The sequence below is a fragment of the Branchiostoma lanceolatum genome, chromosome 4, assembly GCF_035083965.1.
Source record: "Branchiostoma lanceolatum isolate klBraLanc5 chromosome 4, klBraLanc5.hap2, whole genome shotgun sequence".
In the NCBI taxonomy this organism is placed as follows: domain Eukaryota; kingdom Metazoa; phylum Chordata; class Leptocardii; order Amphioxiformes; family Branchiostomatidae; genus Branchiostoma; species Branchiostoma lanceolatum.
This window is the reverse complement of record NC_089725.1, coordinates 20,705,918-20,718,071: the sequence shown is the minus strand read 5'-3', so window position 1 is coordinate 20,718,071 and position 12,154 is coordinate 20,705,918. Positions and strand designations below refer to the sequence as shown.

The window sequence follows — 12,154 nt, the reverse complement described above, 5'->3', positions numbered from 1 at the left end:
GTGGTGAACAGTAAGGACAAGAATCTTTTCAGAGTGACTGGCCCTCTCCCCAACAGTCAGGCAGACGTGTGGCTCTTCCCACGGCCCAGTGGGAGGCTGAGGCCACAAGACCAGACATGACCACAGCCTTCATACATAGTCAGCAGGGCCTGGTGTGTGTGTATAGGTATGGCACGTGCTGACCTCTGAGGAGCCGGCTATTGGTCTGCAGCACTGGAATGCAGACTGTATCCAAATGATGGAAATGATAGCATCTGCACACAAAAGAAGATTGAGCTACCCATGCCGTGTAACCTGCCCTTCTTGCCCTGCTGAACCCTTACAGGGGATTTGTCTGCGGTAGGAGCTCAGGAGAGAGCGAACAATGGTGGAGGAACGTACCTGAAAAAGTTGTGCATGTATGTTGGCAACATAGCATTGCCATAGCAACAGATAACCAAGGTAAACTGTGCTCTACTAGACTGTACAACACTAGGCAACATATGGTGAACTAAAAGCATGATTACCAGACAAAGCACACAAAGAAGAGGTAAGAAAGAGTGGAACAAGGGAACCACAACAGCTGCCAGCGTCATAATGTATGCATCTATCACAGTCTTTCTTCTGCACTGGGGAAACGTATGGTAACTGGTTTCCACCGAGCGAACACCCTGAAAAGTCTTGCTGCACACACAAACTCTTGTGTACTTAGCAAAACATCTTAAAGCATATTAAAGCAGTTCAGTCTTTACTGATTGCCTGGGTTGAAAAGGTATGCATATTGCATTAATGGGAACTAATGTTTGGCATCTGCAAACATAACCAGAGATGAACACCAAAAGGCTCTTACTTCATTAAAGATTTATTGAAAACCACAAAACCAGCCTGCGAAGGAAATTCATTCCCAGCTCCATTTTATACCACACAATTACCTCCCGAAGCTCAAAGGAGAAAATTCCATTACACCCATGCAGCAGGAGTAAGAAATCTCACTAACAAAATCCCTCGGCCGCTTTGATGTCCAAATATGGCGAATAATTGTGAGGTAGGCCCCACAACAGATGGCACACTCTCACATGCAATCTCCGCCCGGCCTTGCCGTCAGCACGACAAAGGGCCCATGTTTGGTCGTGCTGCCAACAATGGCTGTTAGAGACATAGTCTATGGGTAGATCTACTTAATTATGGAGCCCTTTCACCCTCCCTCCGTGCCTGCCAATAGTCAAATGCCTTAATGCTGTTACATGGGCAGGATTTTGTCCATAACTAGGAATTAGCTGAATAGCTCCACTAGTCTAAGGCTTTTCAGGAGATTTTTTTCGGGGATGCAGTCACTGATTAATATGGGTCTGAGCAGATTAGGTGGGACAGTCATTTTTCACGCAGCATGGGGCAACCCGGAGGTCAACGATGACAGAAACAAAGTCTGCGTTTTGGAATTGTTCTTGTCAGGGGCCAAGGGCGACATGTGACCTGGGGTGGTGCTGATAGTGGAGGTGGTGCCCGAAAGTAGCGAAATTGTCCCCCTGTACCATCAGGCTGCTTTGGGCGGGATGACTACTGACAGATGACCGTAACTCACGGGCTGAACATGAGATTATAACAAATGACCTCTCAGCACAATTGCTGGGTTCTGCGGGACAGGGTGATTCTTTTGCCTTGTTCAGAAGTCGGCATCACTGTCTCATCAGGGTGACTCCTCCAGGGATCAGCTCACTACATTCCCAGGACACTGTCCTACCGGAGGCTGGGATCCTCACAGCTGCAGGGGGAGAACCAGGATCCCTGGTGAAGTGCACAGAACAGAAGTTCCCAAAGTTACACATCATCTAATGATGGAGAACTTTCCCATGTAAACATTTTCTGCTTAAAGTTAAACAATGGATTTTCAAGAAACTTTGGAATGGCTTTGTGAATCGAAACCTACATGACAGTTGGCCATGTAGCTCTCATCATCATTAAGTTTAAATGTAGTCATTTTGACCTAAGATAAAATTTCTGGATTATAAAGCAGGCATTTACCAGACAAAAGTAACAGGAGGAACGGAAAATACACAGTGAAAGCAAATGACCCCTCCTGATGTTTAGAGACCACTTGCAGACTGTAACTTTTATGGACTGTTCCAAAATTCTACCCATCCTGTGAATAGGTGTTTGCTTTTTTTACAAGGATGGGGGTCAATTGAATGATCTCTGTGTTCACACAAAGACTAGATAAAGGAGCAAGGACGTACATGTTGAAAAATGGAACAAGTGAAAGAAGTAGATGTGCATATGATTTTGCCCAATAAAACATATACATATATATTCTGCAACACAATATCGCCAGCCTGGCAGTAAGCTCCCCCACTACGCTGTTCACAGGTTATAAAAAGTAAAGAACAAATGAAAGGAAGAAATATCGATCTCACGTCAGCAATAAATGTGCAGTAATTAGTTCACTCTATTCCACGTCCACGAACCATCTGCCTTATGACCATTGGCCACAACATCCCACTGTGCCCTGTTATTTATTCAAGTTGCTCTTGGAATATTTCAAATCAGTATAGCACATAAATGTTGCATAATGTTCCATTGTAAAGCATACCAGGTCTTTTAAAATCATGTCTAATCTGACTGGTGTCACTGGTGCATATTGAAAGTTGAGACCACACGTCACCAAAACCAGCAGCAACATCAGGTCCTGACAAACCTTTGGGGACCGACACTGTGATGCAAATCTGCTGCCTGATGAAATGTTAATGCCACTTATCACACTGTTACAGCCACAAACGTTGGGCAGCATTTGTTTTTCTTCCCATTCATGCCCTTTGTGCACTGACCATCAATCACAGTTGGGGCAGTAGGACGCAATCAACTGCAGCATATCACCTCCATCAACCCGACAGCCAGACCTGTCTGCTGCAGATGATCCAAACAACCACCAAAGGACGGAGGTGTAATATTCTCTGCAGATTCTTATCTGTTTGGCCATAAAGAGTGGACTCATCAAATCTGAACAGCTGACCAATACTACATCAAATTAGCAGGAGATTTCCCAGATAAAGACAATTAAATCAACAGAATATCCGTGAAGACAAACAGCGAACTGTTCGTGCCACGGCCCTCACACACTGTGACATTCTCATGTTCAATTGTATGAGGCAAGCGGTGTGGAAAATGGGGAAAACCGCAGGAATCAAAACTTTGGAAAGGTCATTGACATGCAAACATGGCTCTGAAGGAACTAAATTCTATCAGAACATGGCAGTAGTCCAACTTCCATGTACAATGCCCTTTCCCATGGCAACGCAATGCTCCTTTTGCATATCACGTTTCTTGCATTGTAGCTCTGGCAGGTAAACTGGCGACCAAGTGCTGAAGTTCACACAGAAGTGCCCAGGTGTGCACATAAAGCACACGTCTGGGTGACCTGACCCCCTGGCACCCCAGCCAGCCTGCTGGCCAAGTGCACACACCGATAGGGAACCAACAATGGCCCGAAAGAATAGCCTTTGTGCATTGTATTCTAGACAATACATATTACACTCCAAGCATGCAAGATTATACTTTCTCTGCCATTGTTGTGGTTCTATTGTCTTGCAGATCACTTTCTCCTCTGTGGTATATTCTGGGCTCGTGGGGGATGCAAAGCTTGGAAACTATTTCAAATTCAAGTCACTTTCACTTTTGAATGGTTCTGCAAATTTCTGGTGCACTGCTGAAGACGGCTTTCGTGAGGCTACTTCTACTTAAGTACAAGAGTCAGTAGTTGTGAAGCAGACTGTAGAGTAAGTGGTAAGGGAATATACCAGATGGTCAAAGATGTAATATTGTACATGGAATTTGTATTGTTACTTTGACCACCCGGCAGCGCAAGTTGTTCTGCACCAAATGCTGACCCTTAATCAGAGATGCCATATATTTAAGAAAGTTTGCATACTTCACTTCTAGAAGATATCAAGAACTGGACATGTTGTAAAAGAAGAGTCATGACACCGGGCTCAAATCTACATGTTCTGCCAGAACAGTTGTGTCTGGAAGGGCTGAGGTGAATTTGCACAACAATAAAAGGCAGGTCTGAACCTGACCAGCCAACAATGGGTGCGGGCAGCCCCGTCCTTACGCCAGACAAAAAAGCCGACACACTTTGCTGACATGTATGTCTCTATGAAGGGGAAGGACAAAGCAGGGGCTGCACGCCTACACACAATGGGTGGCATGTGACCGAAGGGGAAACCTTACACTAATTCAAACTGGTTACAGTTACCAACATAGGTGAGAGAATGGCAGTCTCCACCTGACTTCTTTGGTTGCTGGAAAAATGGTAGAAACTGGCCAAATGGAGTGAACGAATTGCCACTACTAAAATTGCTAGCATTTTTTCTCTGGAAAATTTGACACCTTAAGGCTGCATTAACTGGTCAGTTTTTACTACTTTTTCAGCATGCAAAGTATTCTTGTAGAGACAAAGAACAGGGCAACCCCTCCCCAAATGCGCTGACTTTATCTTAGGGATTAAGGTAAGCATGTACAAGCAGTCTTATCCCATCAGCTCAATGACAGGAATGTGATGGCAATGCAGATATTCTACCTCTGATTGAGTACAATCCTGCAGGATGCAATTAAGGTGATTTGCACCCCTTCCACGAGGAAGACCTGGGATCAGGGAGGCACGGAGATGCCTGGCAATTACGGGGGATTACAGACCCAGTGGAAGGAGCCTGCTCAACGAGCCGTCGCAGCCGAGGGAGACCCTACTGTGAGTCAGTCGGTTTTCTGGGGGGAGAACAAAGCTGGAGAGAAGGGAAGGAGCGGCGCAGTCCTCAAGCAGCACACGCCGCGCACGTGGCTGCGGCCACTTATCATTTCTCGCCTGGCCAACCGCATCCACTAAACACTCCATTACAGGGAGTGACAGGCTGGCATACACACCACAACAAACCATTACATGTGCAAACACAGCCACATGGCCAAAGTTTGCCCATAGAACACCAGAAGTGAGCCTGAAGTGGAAACCAATGTATGGCGAACAGGGTGTGACAGATCGTGGGGTTCTTACAAGTCAAGATGTTGATTTAACAGAAATGTCTAGCTTCCTTTTATGGTAGCCATGGGCCAAAATTCAAAAGTTTCTAAATACATATAAATCTTCTGAACCCCCTTCTGGAAACTGAGATTTGCCTGCTAGATATTGACACAAGTACAGTGTATGACTCAAATATCTGACTGTTTCAAAACTTTATCCAGTTACTTGAGTAACTATTTTTGGCATATCTTATTACCTGGATGTCATCAACGACTCAAATATCAGGCTGTGGTTCTGAGTGATACATGTGAAAGATGTTAAAGGTGAGCAGTCTCCCTCCCTCAAGATTAGAATATCCTGCAAAGTGTATTTGCAGTTGAACAGTGAGCATTACATGTATGAAGACAAAAGTTGTTTGGGTCAAACAATGAAACAAGCATGGCAGAATCTTATGTTGGGTAGCAACCACATACATGTGTCATTCACAATCTGTACACATGCAAACACTGCTCTGCCAGATGGCCCTGATTTCCCTGTGAAATTGGTAGGCTAAATGAAGAAGCAACAAGAAGCCCATTTTGTATCATATATGTGCCCACACAGATGCGTCCCCCTCATAACCTTCCCATTAGGTGGAGCCAGTATGGTGCAGATGGTGTCCTGTGGTGCTCTATCTGACTGTGTACACACACTACATGTCAGCTGGTAACGTTAGCACACCACGACTAGAAATGTGCCTCCTCAAGCAAACCACTCTGTCCACAGCCAACAAAGCCCTTGTTAGATGAAGCAGCTTTTAATGAAGCTTGACATCAATGAAGGCTATCTTTAGATTATCCAGCAGTAGATGCCATCCTCTGTTACAGTTTGCACTTAGCTTGGCAGTATACACTCATACACAAAAGCATTTTGCTGTTTTTACATGACATTTTTCTGTAATTTTCCAGGTAGATAGCCAGCTGTTCTATGGCAGATTTTGTCATTTTTACGAACTGCAGAATACATATCACTACAATCCTGCTGGAGGCTTCACTGTTAACTTTGTTATTATAGTAGTCATACAGGTGATGACCTCATGATGATCTGTTATGTTGTCATAAAGTTGAGTCATAAAAGGCCTATTGGGACATTTCAGTCATTTCAGCACTGCAGACAAACCCTTAATGTTTATACACATGTACAGTGTACATTGCAGCTACACAGACTAAACATGTAATAAGACTATGACTGTGCCAAGTTCATTCACCAATGAGTCTTTATCATCAGAAATGATGGGTTTCTTGTCTACTTTTATTAATTCTGTTGACCAGAAATGATCATGTAATCTAATAAAGAGTAGGCTTAATATTAATTCTATTAACTGACTAATTACTTTTGGCACAAGGCCATGTCTTCTGGAATTACTACATAATGACATCATGGCTATAAACTTGAGTCATAAGTCAGAGAAAGAGGATCCTCTCCAGGGAGGCTGCCTCGCGTGGTGGGATTACCACCAATGACGCATTTTCACCAATGGAATAATGGCTGTGATGACAATGACTACTCATCCCTGTATTGACTACTTTGCGATGATGTCACCAGGCTGATGAGTACTTTTGTTGGCATGCCAACACATGACTCTTTTAGTGTACAAATTAGGGCAAAAGTCATGATTGTAGCTGGTGCAACGTACCATTTCATTTTACATGCCTTGGAAATACATGCGATTTGATGAGTGCAAAGTCATTGATTTCTTCAAAAGAAAAACTTTGCAACAGTTAATTTCAAAGACATTTGTGGTGACCTTGAGCCATAATATGACATTCAGTAGGTGCCACATGACCCAAGTTTTGAAATTTACATATTTATAGTGAAAATGGGGATAGATGAGGGGTATACAATGTACGGAAGTGTGGAGTTCATTACATAACAAGAGTAGAAGGAAGACAATCCCCCTTGGCGGAAACATACAAGCGATGTTCATATATTGTGCGAGCTAACTTGTTTTTCTGGTTGTTCCCCACCTGCTGCCCCAGGCTATGTATCACCAAACTTTTGTAGGAACCATGCCAACGATTCATCACTGCTAGACACCGCCACAATTAAATGCAATTACAGGCATTTCTTGTTCCATCACATTTGTATTACCCGGGAGGTTAAGGCCAGACAATGGAACTCAGGAAAAAATAACATTGATGCCAATGCACCGGCTAAATCAATTTGCAAATTAGTTCTATTATTCATCATTCTGACTCAAGCCATGACTGCTACCAAAGTTCTCTCCATAGAGCATGAATTGTAATTGCTTCACTTGACAGCATCACAAACAAAACAAGAGCTAATGGGAGCCAGTGACAATGATCATGAGGTAACTGTAAGTTTGAGCGAAGATGACATAACATACAGTCTCTTATATCATCACCTGCTGTTTGTGCATGGATAACCACAATAAGCAGACTGCCAACATTTCTTTACTTTGCAAACATACAGTAAAGACAATGAACTAGACTGGACGCTGGCATTAAATCCAGTGGTAAATAAAATTTGTCATCAGAGACAGTGCGCAGCTACATGTAGTCTCTAAGTCTACATGGGTTACATACATGAACATGTTTGCAAATGAAATATTCTTCTTTAGGGATGATACTAGTGCATACACAACACTTAATGGAAGAACAAGGACAAAGGAGGGCAGGTCAAAGGTCATGGTCAAGCAGGTGTGGCTGCTCCAGGCAGCTTCCTCACAAACACTAGATACCACCGCTGTAGGCACAATGTAGCACAGACGGTCATTACACCACATTGCAACAGTGTAATTACATAACACGACGGTGGATGGCCATGTCAAGCCAGGCGCATGTAAAGTTATGATCTGTCACACAGTCTGTGATGGACTGTGAGGAGGAAAATGATTTCAAAAAAATTGTTCCCCAAATTTAATCTGCAGGAAAGAGTTGATTGACAGGCAGGAATGACAGAACCAAATGGAATTCAAAGGCATGCGGGTGCTCAGAGGAGCTGACTCCACGTGTGCAGTGTAGATAGACATCAATAGATTCACCCTATTGTTTGGAGAGACAAAGGCACAGAGCACTGACTTTTTTTACTGTCACACAATGTACAGTTGATGGTGACTGCTCATTCAGGGACCTCTGATGTGCTAGGACTGCAAAAGGGACACTTTAAAGGTATACATGTATTTAGAACCTATAGATTAAAGAATCATTTCAATAAATGATGGCACTTTGTCACTGACAGTAACATGCCTAGGGGTTATAGAATGATAAGGCTGATAAGAGTGCTTTCACATGGTGCCAATGGGTTTAGATAAAGATAATCATTTGCTACTGAATGGAATCAAAAACGTGTTACTGAGCAGCCTGAAGGGGCCTGATGTTACTTTAGTGTACAGTCCCACCCTGTAACACTGTGTGAGCGGAGGTGAGGCATGTCTCTAACCATGATGTGTATCTGATGAGGTGTAAAGTGTCTGGGTTGGACGTGCTGTGCCCCTCCCCCTCCTCAGCTGTGTCCCTCCCCACAAACGTGCTCATCCATTAGCACCAGGGTGTCGTCTGTGTAATGATATCTAGGCAGGGCAGGTTAACTCATAAAGCCATCACCCATCCTTACAGGTCAGTCCCTGTGCCATCCCATGTGGCTTCAGGGGAACATTACATAGCGGGGAACTCTCAAAGGCCCCCCCAGCTATTGTCTGTATGGCTGAGTGTCAGGTGCATGGGAGACAGGCAATTCCCAGCCAAGACACTCAGGACAATATCGCTGCTTCAAATGTTAATAGGCCCAGTTTGCCTGCAAATTTGCCTGCCAGCAGGACCCTACCTCCAGCCACCTGCCCCCTCAAACAGTTCCAACAAAGGCATTCCTCCAGCACCGCAAACACAGGACTGGAATTTGCCTAGTATGAATTATTGAAAATCCCTTCCATTACACCACAATGGTATGGCAAACTTTCCTATGACTTAGAGATGTACATACATGCGTGTACCTTAAAAACTGCAACCACCTGCCCCTAACATTTCCTAGTTTCCATTAAACAAAACTATTGACACAGATATGAATGTTTCACGGGCCTTGCAAAAAAATACAAAACCTACTACTACTATCCTACTACATGTAAAGGTCGGCTGGTACTGGCATTAGTTTTTTGCTTGATTCACCATTGAACATACATCTGAAACCTCAGTTTTTATTACTGTTAACATAGTCTTGAGAAAAATGTTAAGAATGCTAAAAAGAAAGAATCCAAACCTATGTATATTTTCTTAGCAGACCTTAATGATACTATCATGTACTGCAATATCCCTGAATTTCAATCTCTTGGAGATGTCCTATATTAGACGTAGTGCCAAGGTCCTTACTATGTTACTAAGCACTGTTACGAACAGTTAACTTTGTTACTGCGGTTAATTTAGAAAAATAAAGTGCCGTGGACGGACACGGACCTGTTTGAAAAAAAAAAAAAAAAAAAAGAAGAAGAAAGAATCAAAACTGATTTTTCCTTTCATTGTACTCAGAAGCAACCATTTTAAGTCTTTAAGGTCTGCATTGTTGTCAATTTAGGGTAGAAATAGCACAAAACAAAAGCCAATGGTTTCTACAAAATTATGTTCAGCACTGTCTACATGTAAGAAAAAAATCATCATACAAAATATAAGACAGTCTAATAATTTTCCCTTTCAGCCAAAATGCAAGCACCTAGTCTACCAGCAGCCAAAATCAATGCATATTCATACCAGCTGTAATTAGAATTCCAAAACACAAACAGCATACTGTTGTGCTATTTCAACATGGGAGCATTGTTCGCTGTGGAATGGAAAGCTCGTCAAAATTTTCTTTCATAACAACTGAGATCCTAGGAATTCAGGTTATATCAATAGAACATGCATCATAAAAATGTACTGACTTAGAGGTCATAAACTGTAGAATTCATATTTTACAAGGTTGAAAATAGATGAACCTTGCTTCTTCATGTTTGCCAACACATGTACATATAATCAAGGACATTATAATGTCCTTGGTATAATATACATCATTCTAGGGGACATAAATACAGACACAGATATGTACATGCCCAAACTGCTCAAGATAAATGCTGCTGCTTCAATGCAGTGGTGTTCAGAATATACACAAAGCTTAAGGCCAGGCACAACAAGGAGAGGTATTAGGCTCCTTGAAGCACCCTAATCTCAAGGCAGGTGTCACACGATCCCTTAATGCAGCTGCCTGGCACAAGCCACTGATTAAAACGGTGGCTGCCTGGACACATGACACTACTGAGAGGGAACACATACAGAACTCTCAGTACTGCACTGTTGGTGTAGTAAGGCTGGCAGTCAATTGTCTGTGTGAAGAGGACTGGAGAAATGGCATCTGGCAGCTCCATGGCCAAAACCAGCAGAGGGCTGCGCACGAATGGAATCACATAATAGACATGGCAGCCAGGGTCACAGACGTTTCCACAGTTTGATTAATGTTCATAAACACCACATTTATCAGTCTGGATTGAATAGTCATCTTTAATTTTTTACAGTTCCTGTAATAAACTTGTGTGAAGTGGAGATAAAGAGAAGTCCCAGTAAGAAAAATTCCAAAATTTATAAATAATGAAGTTGTGAGATGGATTAAATTACTGCATGAACTCTAATTACATTCTGAGACCTGGAAACCAGCAGGACAGAAATTAGTACCTACCAATTGGCTACAGTAGCTATTACTCAGCCTGGTATATATGATTTCACAAGTGGAAAACAAAGTTCAAATTGAAAGGGGAATTGTGATTTACATGCTTACATCTTCCAAAATGCAAACTGCAGAAAAGCTTGGCATGGAAACAAAGGGATAACACACCTAATTAGAGAGAGAAACTCCGGAAGGGCAGAATTCAATGGTACATTAAGATTCTCTTTATGTCCTGCAAACAAAGTTACCCAGCAATAATTTCCAGTTTGCAGGTAATTTTGCACAGATTACATTTATCAGTACAGGGACCAGCAGATCTGATTAGGCAGGGACCTGGTTGTCAGTAACCCAATTATCTGCCGGGCGGCACGTTGTCAGTGATCGGGAGGCAGCGGCTTTATTGTGGGGAAACAATGCCCCATCCCGGCAAATAATGGGCCTTGTGCCTCCTACAGCTGGGTCCCCCTGTCAGACGGCAGGTACAAAACACACGGCCCAGCTTGGAGTGTCCACCGGGACAGCTCTTAACACAGCATGACCACTAGTTCCAGCACTAAACACACTCGGCCAATACTGTGATAATATGTTGCGAGATTCACATTTCCGCAACCTGGCTCAGCGTGGGGTCGCGGAGTAATGTCGGAGTGAGTGAGGTCGAGTCAAGGGCCACAGAGGTCACCCGATACGACATGATTTCTCGCCACAGCGCATCAAATGATGAGCCCACTAAAAGCCCTTGGACATGGGGGAGTGCAGATGACACCTTATCGACCTCTGCGGTGGACCGACTGATAGTGATTCCTGTACGTGGTAATGACACAGTCTCAGGGGCTGAACTCGGACATCTGCAAACTATGTTATGATCCAGTTTTTATTGCCATGGGGACAAACACTCACTTATTGATGATGAGGTTTAACAAAACCCAATTCAGCTACTTATGCATTCTGCAGGTGGGGAGGGGGGTGAGTAACAACTTTGATACATACTGTAGTGACCCAGGCAACACTTCAGATAACAGTTTCTTCTTCCTACCATTGATGAACCAGACTGCACTGGCCAAAAATATACTCTTTGGGACATTCCAAAAAGAGACATCACTCAATGATTAAGTAAAATTTTCCCCCCAAAAGAATGAAATAGTCATTGCAAAAAAAATCTTACCAGGTTTTGACCAGTATAGAGTAATCTCCTTTCTGCTGAGGATGCCTTTTGGCACCAAAGTTGTATCGGTTATGAAGTTATGTAGCAGAGAGAATGTTAGCGAAAAACATACAAATAACAGCATTTGAGAGATTATTCACATGTATCAACACACTTTTGTGATACTGAAAAATTCAAAGTATGGTGGAAATTGGGATGCTTTAACCTTCTCCCTGCTGCCTAACTCTGTAACCAATAGGGAATTGGGTGCCAAATGGCTACTTCAGAGTGCTAAAGGTTAAAAGTAGTCACCAGCTCAGTAAGTGACAAATGGTAACTGA

At 43.1% G+C, this 12,154-nt stretch overlaps 1 protein-coding gene across 5 annotated transcripts in view; it reads right to left on the bottom strand.

The window, feature by feature from the left end:
• LOC136433257 (ral GTPase-activating protein subunit alpha-1-like) overlaps positions 1-12,154 on the bottom strand; it is a 61,736-nt gene that overhangs the window by 11,352 nt on the left and 38,230 nt on the right. The window lies entirely within an intron of this gene.